The sequence below is a fragment of the Oreochromis niloticus genome, linkage group LG17, assembly GCF_001858045.2.
Source record: "Oreochromis niloticus isolate F11D_XX linkage group LG17, O_niloticus_UMD_NMBU, whole genome shotgun sequence".
NCBI classification, from domain to species: domain Eukaryota; kingdom Metazoa; phylum Chordata; class Actinopteri; order Cichliformes; family Cichlidae; genus Oreochromis; species Oreochromis niloticus.
In genome coordinates this window covers 9,824,924-9,839,296 of record NC_031981.2, presented here as the reverse complement: position 1 = coordinate 9,839,296, position 14,373 = coordinate 9,824,924, and the positions used below count along the sequence as shown (strand labels likewise).

The 14,373-nt window shown below is 38.7% G+C and overlaps 1 long non-coding RNA gene across 2 annotated transcripts in view; it reads right to left on the bottom strand.

The window, feature by feature from the left end:
- Nucleotides 1-1,336: 1,336 nt before the first annotated feature.
- Nucleotides 1,337-14,373, bottom strand: part of LOC102078923 (uncharacterized) — a 59,460-nt gene continuing 46,423 nt past the window's right edge. For both annotated transcript variants that reach the window (XR_003214617.1, XR_001224358.3), the window contains exon 3: nt 1,337-6,758. This is a non-coding gene — a long non-coding RNA (uncharacterized LOC102078923). The remainder of the gene's footprint in view (nt 6,759-14,373) is intronic.

Below are 14,373 nucleotides of genomic sequence, written 5' to 3'. Positions count from 1 at the left end.
TGGATACCTGCAGAGAGTGACAGACAGTGCAACACTTGCTCTTTTCATGAAACTCTTAAAAATCTGCTGAATGTGAGTCTCTTCAGAACTCCTCCCTCACTGAGTCCACCTGCTAAACCCAATGAGCTCATGACAGGATGTGTCAGTGAACATGAGGAGACATGTCGCTTGAGGATTTAAAGCCAATTAAACAAAAAGATTATGCAAAAGTTTATTAATTTAAAAAATCTGATGGGTTTTATTCATAAGTCATTTTCTTCTCAGATCTAAACGTTATGACAAAATGTCATATTTTGCCCCTGTGCATAAAACTGTGGGATTCTAAAAACTTGTTCGATAATGTTGACTCATCCTCAGTATCTATACTTTGCAGGACTCATCTGTGTCAATATTTGACAGACTTTCTGCTTTAATTACAGATTCCCTTTTGTGCACTCTCCCAAATTTCAGGGATTATCCAATTACTGCTTGCGTGCCGACAAACAAGGGGGCCTCTTTGCCTTTCACTAATTGGAATGAGGAGTGGTGCCAGTGCTCAAAGGAGAGGCCTATCACTGAGAATTATTGAATAGTGAAGGAGTAAAAGGGGGGAAAAAAAGAAGGATGTGTGGTCCGCCTTGGGCTGCTTGTGGATTTCCTCTGATTTCATCAGAAAAAAGATGGCTGAGGCGATTCCCCCAGACAACAGCCAGCTGGTGTGTGTAGGCGAGCTTTGCAGCCCAAAATCTCTGAGAAAAGAAAATGAAAGAATCACGCTGTGCCTCTGCAATTCATCCTCTGCATCAGAGTTACCCCTAAACAATCTTCAGCTCGCCTGCTGTTAGACAACTTTGTGATAACATGGTGCAGCAAGAATGACATCTTTATTTTTTAATGTGGTTCTGGTGTTATACATATATATGGCATTTTGTGCCTTAAAGCAGCTTTAACATACATTGTTAAACAACACAAGCAATTATGGCAGTAATAGGCTGATTAAATGGCACTTACTGGCTCTTTATTAAGCATTTCCATACCTCATATCTATCATTAAACCAATTATTGAAGCATATGTACAGTTAAATGTGCTACTAATGTGCTCCTGATTACTACAGCTCATTGTTGGGCAATTGTGGACTTAAAGTAGTCTTGAGTCAAGCTTTTAGCGAATCCAGGAAGAAATTAGGAGTTAAATCATCCCATCTTAATAGAAAAGAGCTCTCCAGAAGCTTGCCACACGAAGGCTCTAATGTGTGTTTGTGTGTAGATTTGGGCTGAGATTGTGCACAATTTGCAAAACAACACGGAAAAACAAAAAGAGCACGACAGACAAATGAAACGAGAGATATGCGGCAGGTTGAACTGGCGTGATTCATAATTTATTGAGCAGCACTGAGGTTACAACAGGGAACAAATGAAGCACAGAACACAAAAGAGCATTATTTATTACAGGAAAATCAAAGTGTAGCCTGAGGGGGGTGTTGATAAAGTAGAACAACACTCGTACATAACACCTACTGTACACAAACGCACTATATTATTGCAGCTGTCAGATGAAAACCCCATTATGCTGTTGTGGATGATTTTCATGTTTTTACCTGAACCTGGGGATTATGTGACCTTGTATAGGACATATGAAAGCGTTTGCATAATTTAAAGTAAAATGCACGGCTGTCACAATGAAAATGAGGCTGTGCCGTCTCATTTCTCTGATCATTTTGACATTTTTGGAAAGCTGGGGTCTGCACGGCAGTGCAGTCATAACTGAGCATTGCAGGAAAAGACATACACACCCTTAGGCGAAACAAAGAATGGCAGCAATCTATTCAAACACAACTTCCCCTGCATGTGCCAGTGGTGTTTTAAATAATGCAGACTCTTTCCCATAGATGCCAGGATGGTTGATTCCCACCTTTACATTCCCATGGCCCCCCGCTGGTCTAGGATCAAATCCTCTCTCAGTCTCCCCTCAGTCTCCCCTGCTCTACTATTCTCTCAAGCCTCCTCATGTCTCTGTAAAGTAAGAGAAAAAGCCAATGTAGGAGTGGGAACCTGAAAAATAAATTAAACTGATAATGCAAGCAAAAGAAACTTCCCAACCCACCCACTGAATATTAGATCACAACAACGTACAGTCTTAAATAAATCATTAAACCTCTGCAGACCTCCTCTATTACAATTTCATCTTGAATAATTATCTGCCCCTTTATTGGTGCTGGAGTAATGTCACACAGTTGCAAGCGTCTGCCAAAATCTTGTAATATCGTGGGATTAATAATTCATTATTTTTTTGGGTTCTCAGCAACAACCCATTTGGGTTTTATTCGGATTCTGTCCAGGGGGAGACTGAACGAGAACAGCTCATTGCACAGCAAATACAAACAGAAGGTTGACATTTAAACCCAAGCCCCCACAGCACCCTGCTGGACCCAGCAGCAGGATAATTTGAATTTCTTGCTTAATTGGTTGACACTGAGTTCAGCTCAGGCAGAAAGTTACCGCTGATAAATGCCATTATTAGCCATTTTGAGCTGGTGAAAATTTGGACCTAATTTGTGAGCAGACAAGGGGTTCACACTGAGCTGAGTCACTGTTTTCATGCTGGTGCTTAAGAGTTTAAAGGGGTTCGTTTTAAAAAAATACACCCTCACAAAGAGAGGTGGGCTCTGATACAATGTATCAGAATGTGTTTGTTCGTGGTAAAAACTCCTTATCAAGTTTTCAACCATGCTACCTATGTCAAACTACAGATGGTGATGTCATTGAGTCCAGGCTTGAGTTTCATTCATGGTTTATGGTTCTCAGATTGAGAATCCTAACATTGGGAGTCTTATTACTTCTCCTCCGGTGCCGTAAGTTACTTAACTTTTATGGTTTTAAGAAATATGCTTTAACTTCTACATGATGGATGACGGGGAATTTTGGTGTAGACGTTTGAGACCCCCTCGAGCTAAGCTGTAATTACTTTGGTGATCCTCTGATTTCTCATTTAGCTCTATTACTTAGTCAAGATCAAACTTTTTTTAAAATACTTTGGCTCATGAGCTTCAAAACGAATGACATTCTCATCTCAGTACCATTTACCTGTTAATTACCAAATGTCAGGACGAGCTAAAATAAAGATGAACCAACTAAGAAAATGTTTTTTTTGATCAAAGGGAAATGGATTTATTAAAAATAAAAGAAACATACAAAAAAGAGCAATTGTTTTACCCATAATTGCCAATAATTTTAAAAGAGACAACTGCTATAAATGTTTACCTTTCTAAAGTCTAAGTCTGTCACAACCTTCTGCAGATAACCCAAACCCTTAGTCACAACTAACTGTTACACAAGCGGAAAATCCTTCTAAGGACATATAAAAGGATTTAAAACATCGGTCCAAAGAGGAAAAATAATAAGTTATTTTCAAACCTTATGGCCTTGCTTCATTAGATTACATTATTTTAAAAAGGTGTTTTACTTGAGTTTTAAAGTAACCTACGAATCTATAGTCAAAAGTTCTTTATTAATCTAAGAAGAAAACAAATGTAGAAAAATGTGTTTGATTGTGGAAGGATTATGTAGAATTAATCAAAAGTATTTTCATTTAACTCAAGTTTAACCTAGAGGATTAAATAATATAAAACTTTAAAAGTTGGGATTATAGTAAATATAATAAATGTAATATTCCTATCCATTTTAATTATATATTAGGCACCTTCATGACTGATGAGGGGGTTACAGCCCACACAGACTTATGCAGTTTTTATTAGCACAGTAATAATATCATTTAACTTAAAAAATAATGTTTTTTCTTGTTTCCTTTGCTTTGTTAGGTTTGGTTTTGGGTATTTTTTGTGGATTTAAAAGTTATTTCACTTACATCAATAAAAATCACTATAACAACTTTAAAAGTTCTTTGCCAAAGTACAACTTCACAGCCTCACATCTTACTTGGATGACAATAAACTATTTTAAACTGAAGCCTTTTTCAATTAGTAGTTAAATTAATTTACGTGTATATAGCGCTAACTCACACCTTCCTCTCATGGCACTTTATACCATTAGGTAAAATGCAAATCATGTTAGACCTGATGTAAAACATATTTAAATACAGCAGCCTGTAACAGGTTTTCACGTACAGCATTTATTTGCATTCAAAGGAGAAAACAGACTACGTCGCGTACGTTACCAAAGAATATTGATGACCTACCTCTGCACATTGTTTCACTTATTTTTCCATCCTCATCTCTATTTCGAGAACTCGGCACAATGACCCCGGGGCAGAGGAATGCAGGAATGAGTTTGAAATTCAGGGCACATGCCAGCGTGCAGGTGGGAAAAGTAGGTCTGTTCACAACCAAAGATTGACTCGTCAGCCCTTACTTGCCGAGCATTCTGCTTAATTGTTTGCAATTAGCTGTTTAATTTTCGATTTTTCCCCCACTAAAACTTTTATCCAGAGTGGTAAACACTCTCGGCAGGGATCACCCTTGTTCTATTTATAATGTGTGTGTACATTCTTGATAATAGGCAGGACATTGATGTGAACATGGCAGCTGTCATATCCACAGGAAGCTCGCTGCATGTGTTGGCCAGCGTGTTGAGCACTCGCCGCGTGTTTAGTGGCTTCTACTCCTACATGAACCCATCTACCATCACGTAGGAATAAAAAGCCATAAGACACAACAGCAATCTCACAGGAGGAAGGAGAGAGAAGGAAGGAAGGAGGGAAGCGTATTAAAAAGGAACTTCACGTAGCCAAAAAAGGAGATAGGTTGTTCTCTCAGCTGGAAGGATGAGGAAAAGGAGGAAAAGTGATTCACAAGTGGGTAAAACACAGGGAGGGTGGGCGAGGAGAAAGTTAATTTTGCAAAGGGATGATACAAGGAAAGCAACAAGGAGTCATTTAGAAGGCAGAGGTAATCCACAGTTGATAGGTATTCAGAAGGCCATGCTCTCTGTTTGTCTTTCTTTCTGTTTGATTATGTGCTTCTGTGTGCAGCAGATGACTATGTACTGCAGGCATTACTAGATTCAGAAATTCCTCTGTGTGTAAACTATATTTGATATGCTGGAAGCTGCTCTGATGAACCTAACCAAACTCCATCTGCTCTGCTTCCAAATACACACATTTTTCTCCAGGCAGCCGCACATGGTTTAATGTGTATTTCAAATGAAAGCCCGTGTTTCTTTAGATGTTTCACAAATAGATATCTGCTTTTTAAAACTAGACATGCTCCTATTAATATCCACTTCACAGTTTCTGTTCGCAGCCCTCTTGCAGTAGAGAACCACTCACCCTTGGTTGCAAAAGGGGTTACAGTACGAGTGTATGCATGCACAAGTCAGGCAGATAAATATGTATGACTCCACGGCGGTAGGTTTCCTGCTTTGTATGCTAATGATCTTATTCAAGTTTAATAATGCAACGTAGGTGCACTGAGGGTAGGGTGGTGGAGGAGGGCTGACTGAGGAAGGACCTCGTGGATGATCCGCGAGGAGCGAGAAAACTGATTACATTTTTTCTTAATAATCCGTAGAAAGACTTTGGCTTTCTATGGAAACCACAAAGACTGCATTCGATAATCGAGACTACAATGTATGTGATTTGACATTTTTTTAATGGCCAGTAATGGTGCTGTTCAAATTAAGTAAAAAATTCAATTCACTGCAAGGATTCATATGCAGGCTTCTATATGCTGGTTAGATGTTTTGCAACCAAAGGAATCAAAGTGAAGATTCTATAGACTGTATATAAAAGATGGATGTGACTACTGTGACACTGCCCGTTTATTTATGATATCCCATTTGGAAATCTTGAGGCGAGCATTTTGTTCGTCAGGGCCGGGATATTTCAGTAGGTTGAGCGGTGGCCCCATGATCGGAAGGTCAGGGGTTCGAATCCACTGAACGGCTACCCTGAGGTGCCCCTGAGCAAGGTACCATCCCTACACACTGCTCCCCGGGCGCTAGATTGGTGGCTGCTCACTGCTTCACTGAGTGAATGGGTTAAATGCAGAGATGAATTTCGCCCAAGGGGGATCAATAAAATATACATTCTTACTATCTTGGCTCTTTGAAACCAAAAGTTGAACTTAAAAACTTACCTTGCTTTACTTGATGTCTGTTTTACTTTGAACCAGAATTTACAAAGTGAACGTCATGCTGAATTAAATAAGTCTTGAAGTTAGGGTTAGATAGGCCACCAGGAAAACATTTTCTGAGGTCATAGAGCTAGTGACAAGTAGGCTCATTTGCCTATGAGTTTTTTTTTTGTCTTTTTAATCTTTTATACAGTCTTTGACTAAAAGAGTGTTATCCAGGTATTTCAAGCTAAAATCTATTATTTATTTAATGTATTTGAAGGTGAACTGACTGTCTTTCTTTTGTTCTAATTTATATTTTTACTTCATTACATTTCACGTCATTCCCTTATCATTTAAAATATGGTGTTTCATCAAATTACTCCACTTTAAAAACTTTCTCATGCCAACCAGCAAAAACACTAAAATGCATCACTCACGTAACATGAAGTTGTTAATAGTTTCATAGGTATATTACAGGTTTATTTGGTTAATATTCTTTTATCTTCTTTCATCTTTCATTGCAGTCTTGCAACAGATGACAGCGATGGAAAAGATTTTCATTAGTAAAACAAAGGGAAATATGACGAGCGTCTGTGTTGGTGTACGTGTGTGGAACCATATGCGATTCCCTGCGTCTTTCATCTACACTCAGATGAAGGTAGACGTCAGTGCTCATTCGCAGGTCTCTGCATGAAATCCTGAAGGACCCTGGCACAGAAACAGAAGAGAAAGAAGAAGAGTGGAGATGAGAGGTGCGCTCAAACAAGAACTCATCCTGAATAGTGAAATCCTTATTAATGCACTGCAGCTGTTTGGTCTTTTAATAAGTCAATTGTAAGGTTTTAATTATTAAATTAGAGATCATTATGAGTAGCTGCAATGAAAAATGTGCACCCTGGAAGAAGTTTTATGAGTTGTGTGTGTGTGCTTTCAGCTGCCAGTCTGAAAAAGCTGTAAATCTTTAAAAAGTGCTTCTTCCTGGGAAAGAGCTAAAACTGTTATTTTACAGACCCACTGACACAAACAAGCATTAACCACAAACCAATTATGCCAAGTAGGAACCTCTTGGTGATGACTTGTGCAGTTTACAGTGCCTAATGAAAAGTTAATAGCAAGCACACACACGTCGACGTTTCTGCACCTGCTAACACCTCCACTGAGGTAAAAAGTGGGAGATTTCAACAAGGCAGCCATAAAGCGTGTCGATAAAACTTTGTTTGCTCAAAAGTTTAGAGCGCCTATATGTTTTGTTCATACATGTCTGTGAGGACTGACCATCCTGATGGCCAAAAATAAACGGTTTACTTTTAATTTATCATCTAAATGGCGAGGAGAATTGTTTAGGATAACTCTTCACACAATGAGCTGTGACATCTTCATTGAAAAATGATTGATTGGTCTGCCAGGGAGAGGAGCTGTTTGAGAGACAGATCAGTCAAACAGTCAAGCTGTAAAAGCCCAATAATATGATGAATGGTCTATTTACCCAACAGATGAGGGGAGACTTGCATAAAGATTAAACGTGTGGTTTTTGAACGTGTCCTGGTCACAGAATAGATAGAAATTTGAATAATATGTCTGTGTTCTCTGTCAGGGAGCAAGTTGGAAATAAATTTAAGTTGCGAGTGATTTTCAGCTTTGAATAATGCAGCTTGGCTCATTCATCACTTCGGATTGTCTTGCAGCAAGAGAAAAATGGATTTATCGATTATGATGCATGCATTTCACACCTGTGTGGATTTCCACCTGCGCAAATCCCACAAACTCGATCCGCTGAGGATCTGAAAGTTGACGGAAAAAGTGTGGTTCTCTCTGATTAATTTCCCCTTCCTATTTCCCCCGTGCACAAAGAAAGTTTCAGCCACATTATCATTACGGCATAACCATTATTAGTCGTAACATTATTCTCCTTCACTGGAGGCCATTGCGTCTATATGCTCGTGTATCATAAATGGACCATTTAACATGCACAAACTGTATCTAAAGCCGAGCCACTAATCACTTAACTAAACAATGTCTCTGAGGATCGGGAGCAAGTGTTGATAGAGTGACCCAATTTTTTATACGTGGCATTTATAATTGATGTGCAATAGATGTACCAGCCTCAGATCTGATAAGGGCTTGGCTCTGATGGATCTCCAGATAGGCTTTCGTGGGGGGAACAGATGTAGAGTCGTGCATCAGAGAGGGATGAGGGTTGCCTGTGATCGTTTCCACCCTGCAGCGAACAAAATAGCCCTCATATATCCCTGTAATCTGCATTAGCGCCGGAGCACAAGCCAGGAGACGGCACAGAGGGGGATGAGTAATGGGGCTACCGCTGATTTGGCAGGGCTATATTACACCTCAAAACTGAGGCATGCCCAACTGGCAAGAATATGAAATGAGGATGTCATAAATGAACACCATCCCCTCGAACATGATATTCTTCAATCCATATTGTATGCTTTTAGTAGGCAACAGGCAGGTATTGACTTTTTTTTGGTGAAATCTACCAGACTTTGAGTGTTTTTATTTTATTTTACTGCCTTATTTCTATTGATTGGCATGTTTCATCATGTATTCTGTTTCTGTCCAGAAACCAGTAGGTTGTGAGATGACTAATGACCTCACAATGCTTTGGCAACTTCTGCCGGTATGAAAATTGCAAAACTTGAGCCACAAGTAACGCTCTAACTGGCGAGGGTATGAGCACGAGCCCGGAGCCAGAGGAAGAAATGAATGTTTCTGTCCAGCAGCCACAGTGGAGTGTACATGGTGAAAAAAAAAAAAATCATCCAAAATAGTGTATTGCACTCCACACCCAGAGGGGGAAGGCAATTAGTTACATCTACTTTGTGTCTCTCGTTTTACTGCTTATTCTGAAGCAGCCTTTAGAGAAGAGAATTAAGCAGTGAAGTTATTTCCAACTGAATATTTTTAATCATGGGAGTAAATTTTGCAAGACAAGAAAGCCTAGCTGTAGCCCAAATAGCAGAAATCTTTTCATCGCATCTCAAACAGAGCTAAAACCTAACAAGTGGGGATATAAAATGAGAGCATAACAAACACCATCCCCAACACAGCGCCTGGCATTAAAGCCTTGTAATGGCTTGTAACAGGATATGCTCACTTGGTATCTGAAATTAAAGCGTAGATATTACATCCCTTGAGGCCAATCAAGTAATTCTGTGTATATTCTGCTGGGACGCTAATGCACTACAAACTGTTTGTTTGTGGGCTCAGTCTTAGTTGGTTCTCTGTGAATGAATTTAGTTTAATTTCCTCTTATAATTTATGCTTTCTTGCATTGATAAAGTCTGGTGCATTCCTTTTTCTATTTACAATTAAAATATCTCATAAGCAAAACACACAGCTCAAGGAAAAGAGCTCAGCATCTACAGTCTGCTAATGTTGTTATTTTTGCTCCACTTTGAACAAAAATTTGATTAGCAGGAGGAGACAGATAGCGCGCCGCAACATGACAAATGATGCGAAAACTTTACTTCTTCATCAGATAAAGCCGAATCATTTAATCAACACTGGTGCAGGGAAACATCAGCATATGGTGGTATTAAATTTACATCTTGGAGTGATGTGCAGCCACCACACATCAACCCATCAGCCTCTACAGGATATGTACGCAAGCTTCTGCTGCATGGCTTTTCATTATGTGAACGACAAAGCAGCCAAAAAAAAAAAAAAAAAAAACTCAGAAAAAACGGAATCTGTGAAAAGATGAGAATAAGACGAAAAATGCAAGCAATAAGAGCTAAAGTTGTCCCTGAGATAATGAGCGATTGTGTTCGTTTAATCCTTTCTTGCGCCTTTTATGTTTTGTGACGACGACTTTCATTAGAGAGCTTGCTTTCACAACAGGCGAGCCTTTTTCGGCTTTATATAAACCAACTAAAGGTCCAGATCAGGTCATTAGGAGAGCAGGACTTTCATTAGATTATCGTTAAAGTGTGCATGTGTGAAATTCCTTCGTTAGTGACCTTTATACTCCAGCTAATAGCCTCTAAGTTTCTGCTGGTGCTGTTTTTTTCCACTGCAGGGGCATTAGAAGATTGCTTTTTCCATTTCACATGTCTCTACGATAAAAAGTGCTTGTGGAAGCATTTTGGAAGCGAGTAGAAGATTAACTTTCTGCTCCCTGCAACATCCGGCTGACCTGAGAAGTTGAAAGGTGTTGGTGTTTTTCTGTTGATATGTGTTGCACTGCTTTGGAGGATGCCGATTAATGAGAGTATATAGGAAAAAATGAAATGAATAAAGACCCCCAAGATAAAAGATAAGAAGGTTAGAATGCAGTGTGTCGTGCTTTTATTACTCAAAAATAAAACGTAGCGCCGACACTAAGCTTCAGGGAAAAGTCGACTAATCTGATTTTCACCAATTTATTCCGGGTATAAGAACATGCTAATATTTTAGGCTATTAGTGTAATTGTTTTAACTTTGGTTTGATACATCAAAATGCTATACTAAGCACAAGCTTTTGAGATAGCTGTTACATTGTAGCATCGTTGCATTGCTAAAATGCTTTTGTCAAAGCTGAGGGAGGATTCACCTGAGTCCTATCATAAAGGATGACCTGGGACATCAGTGCGTGAAGGGGGTAAAAAAGAACACTGCTTAACCAAACATACTTCTAAAACTTCAATATATTGGGGAAGACGTGCAGAATAATTTGTAAAATTTTATGGTAAGTAAACTTTAGATCTGTCTCAAAGCATGACCAACTACTGAGCTCAGCCATATTTAGTCCGGAAGATTTAATGAATATGCACATTTTTCTTAATCAGCATCACAGCATTTGATTTTTTGTTCTCCATATTTCTCTGTTTGGTTTTTGGAATTTTTGTATTATTTAGTTTTATATTTGTGGGTGTGGATGTATATGCATGCATTTCTGCTATGTTGCTTAGTTGTTTAAATATTTCATGTACTTTAATAGGTTTTTATCGCTGGAAGCCCTTCGAACCTCTATATGTGATATTTGGCTGTACAAATAAACTGAACTGAATGAATTTTGAAAGGAGAAAATTTCTATTCTGGTCAACACTAAGCTCCTGGCAACTAATTTTTCATCCATTTTAACTGAGATAAAATCGAAAAACCTGCAGAAAACATTTAAAACTGAGTCAATTTTAAGTAGGCAAAGTTAAACAGTGGCTAAAAAAATATTTCCCATGCAACCGCTAATCAAATATTGCTGAGTTCTGCAGCACTTTGTACCACGCATAATGTTGCAAACACACTCACATTAGTTTGCAGAGTTTGGCTTACTTTAGCAGTGCTAGCGGCAGCAGCTGTTTCCACATCCTGGTGAACTATGGTTACTCCTGGCCTCTGTTTCTTGGTTCTTGCCATTTTACTTTGGCAAAGCCAGAATACAGCTGTTTTTCTTCTTCTTCTTCCTCTTTATTTCATATTAATGTACTGGAAAAACAGCAGTGGCTAGCATGGCTGTCATCTGTTTCCTTTCCACCTATTCATAAATAGTGAGAGACCCATTTTTCAGGGCTGCACCCAGGGCAGCAGCATTGCATCATTTGCGAATAGAAAGCAGCCATTGTGCATTATTAAAATAAGAGTAATATGTTCAACCAACTAGTGTTTCTGATGCTAACTGCCTGAGAATTTTTTGTGATGTGGTAGCTTTAGTTTAAAATCGATTAATGTGCATGCACCCCAGGTAGCAGACTTCAAGTGGAATTCAAGGAGGTGTAACAGTAAGGACTACTCCGGCATTGTTTCGCCATATTTGCAAGTATAATCAACGCTTAACATTTACAGTGACAGTGACTCTCATCAGTGCACAGCCATTCTAAAAAACAGAATCTTATTCTAAAAGTAATTTGTTAATGACAAGTTATTAAGACGTGATGAATGATCTTCTGATGCCAAGAAAAATTTGTTCGATTTGTTAACGTTGACACTACAATCCAGTGCCTATCCCAAAACCCTGTCAGATTGGCTCACAAAACCCTGCAATACATATTTTATGCACAAATGGGTTCATTTGAACTTGGATTTGGTCTACTTCTAGCCTATTTATTTATTGTCTACTACTTGTTATGTTCACTAATCCTTTTAACAGCTAATTATTATGTTTAGTGACCACATTCAATCTTTTTTAGTGAACATTTTCCAACTGTTATGATTTCATTTTACAATTTTAGCTGCTAGAAATACTTTTAGCTAATAAATCCAACTTTTCATTTGTAACTTAGTAAGCTATTTTAAAAGCATATTTCGCCAACAGTTTCATTAGTTTACTGTTAACTTACAAAATGAAAAGTTAAATGTATTCTTTTACAAGTTTTCATACTATCAGTTAACTGTGAACTATTCCTCATACTCTTATTGAGCTATTTTAATGTTTTTTTAAAAACTTTTTTTTATTATTAATTTCTTTTTAAATTATTTATTTTGACCGGTCATTATGCATCATTTTAACTTAACGGTTAACTTTCCTTCTCAAACATGTGCAGCTCTACTAAATTCTCGAGTTAAATTATAAGATTAATTAAGCTAATTTGTCTATGTACACCCTAGGTGTTGCAAAATTACCCAACAGTTACACCAGTGATTGGAAATCACCACTGTAGTCTACCTCACATCCGTCAGTGCTGCATTACATGGAGCCACACTTGTTTAAACTCGGTTTAGCTCACTTTAAAAAATAAATTTGTGCAGTTTTTTTTGCAAATCATGCACACACGGTATACTGTATACTTGATGTTTATGTGGAGCGACTAAATGAAGAAATTATTAATAGCCTGAAAATCAAAACCATCCTCCCAAATATGCAACAAATCACCCTTATCTACTCTGTCGTTCCTCTTTCTTTCTTTGCTCCCTCCCCGTTTTCATTACTCACTGAAGATTTTCTCTCTCCCGTTGACTCTGAAGTGAGAACATTTTCATGAAGGCAATAAAACGCTCATCAGCAAAGGCCTGAAATGATTTTTTAATATGACGACATTTTAATGAGGACTGAAGGAGATGGCTGGTTTGGCTGATGGCAGCACCTCTTTATCAATGAGTGGCAGGGAAGAACTAATGGCACTAAAACAGGCAAGCTGCCTCGCCTCCCTCTCTCTCTCTCTCTTTGTGTCTTTATGTCTCTCTCTCACACACAACACATACTTTATATTCTTTATTTGCAGGAGCTAAATTAAATTTCAAGCAGTAGAAAGATACGAAACCATTTTTTCCTCCAGCAGGATAGTTATTACTTTCCCGGAGATGCTGTATAAAACCATATTTGACCTTTTTTAGACAGTTACACACAGACTCTCCACTCTCCATCTCACTTTTCGCCCAAGTAAGTGTTTACGTGTTAGGCCATTGATTGAAACTTAATCTGAGGACTGCACAGTTTAGCTGCTTGAGAAAACCTGTCAGATGTGAGCGCCGAGATTGATTGTGCTGACAAAAGGTCGTGTTATTGGACTGGAGAGGTTATGATGAAATTACAGATACAGCCCCAGACAGGGTTCAGCATTTGAAATACACAAGTCACAGGAAGTCCACATCTATCAGCTGGAGGAAAAAAAAAATGCTGTCTGTACAGTCTCACATGCATTGAGATTCAGAGTTTATAAAACTGCTTTCATGCTTTCATGTTCAATGGAAATTACACAGCCTTTGTAAAGATGACCCAAACCTCAACACCACAATACCGCTGAGACGTGTTGTAAATTAATGTCACAAAAGGTGGAACCACATATATCACTGCCAAGATGTGCTAAATTACTGTCAGAATGCATTTTGAGTATGACTTTTACTTGAAGCCTTAAACCTAATAAGTTGTCGCGCGAGGATAAAAGACGGTGCTTTGAAACTATAGTAAAGCTATGATAAGCAGCAAATTAATGTCAGAACAGTGTCACTCACAAAGATGCTTTGCTCATTACATGCTGCTTTATAACACAGTGTGCGATGTAAAGTGCTTACCAGCGTACATTACACCACTACACCACTTCATATTTTTTTAATGAGACTTCCACTTTATGATCTTACTCCAGCTAGTGGCCAGACTTGGCTGACTTTACCATCCAAGGTCAGGACGGGAGCGCTTTGTGGAGGAGAGCCCCCTGCCCACCAGACGCTAAACAAAACCGCTTTCCCTGCCTCCTTCCTCTTATGCCACACAAGGTCGTCTCATGCTGGCTACGCCTCCGCAATTAGCATGCAGCCCGTGGCGTGGCCTGTCTGGTGGCGAACATGCAAGCATGGCGCTCTGCTCTCCTAATGAGATGCCAGTCAGTGAGGGTGCCTGCGGGACTGTGAAAGTAAAATACTTATATGTGTTAAAAAAAAAAAAAAAAAATTA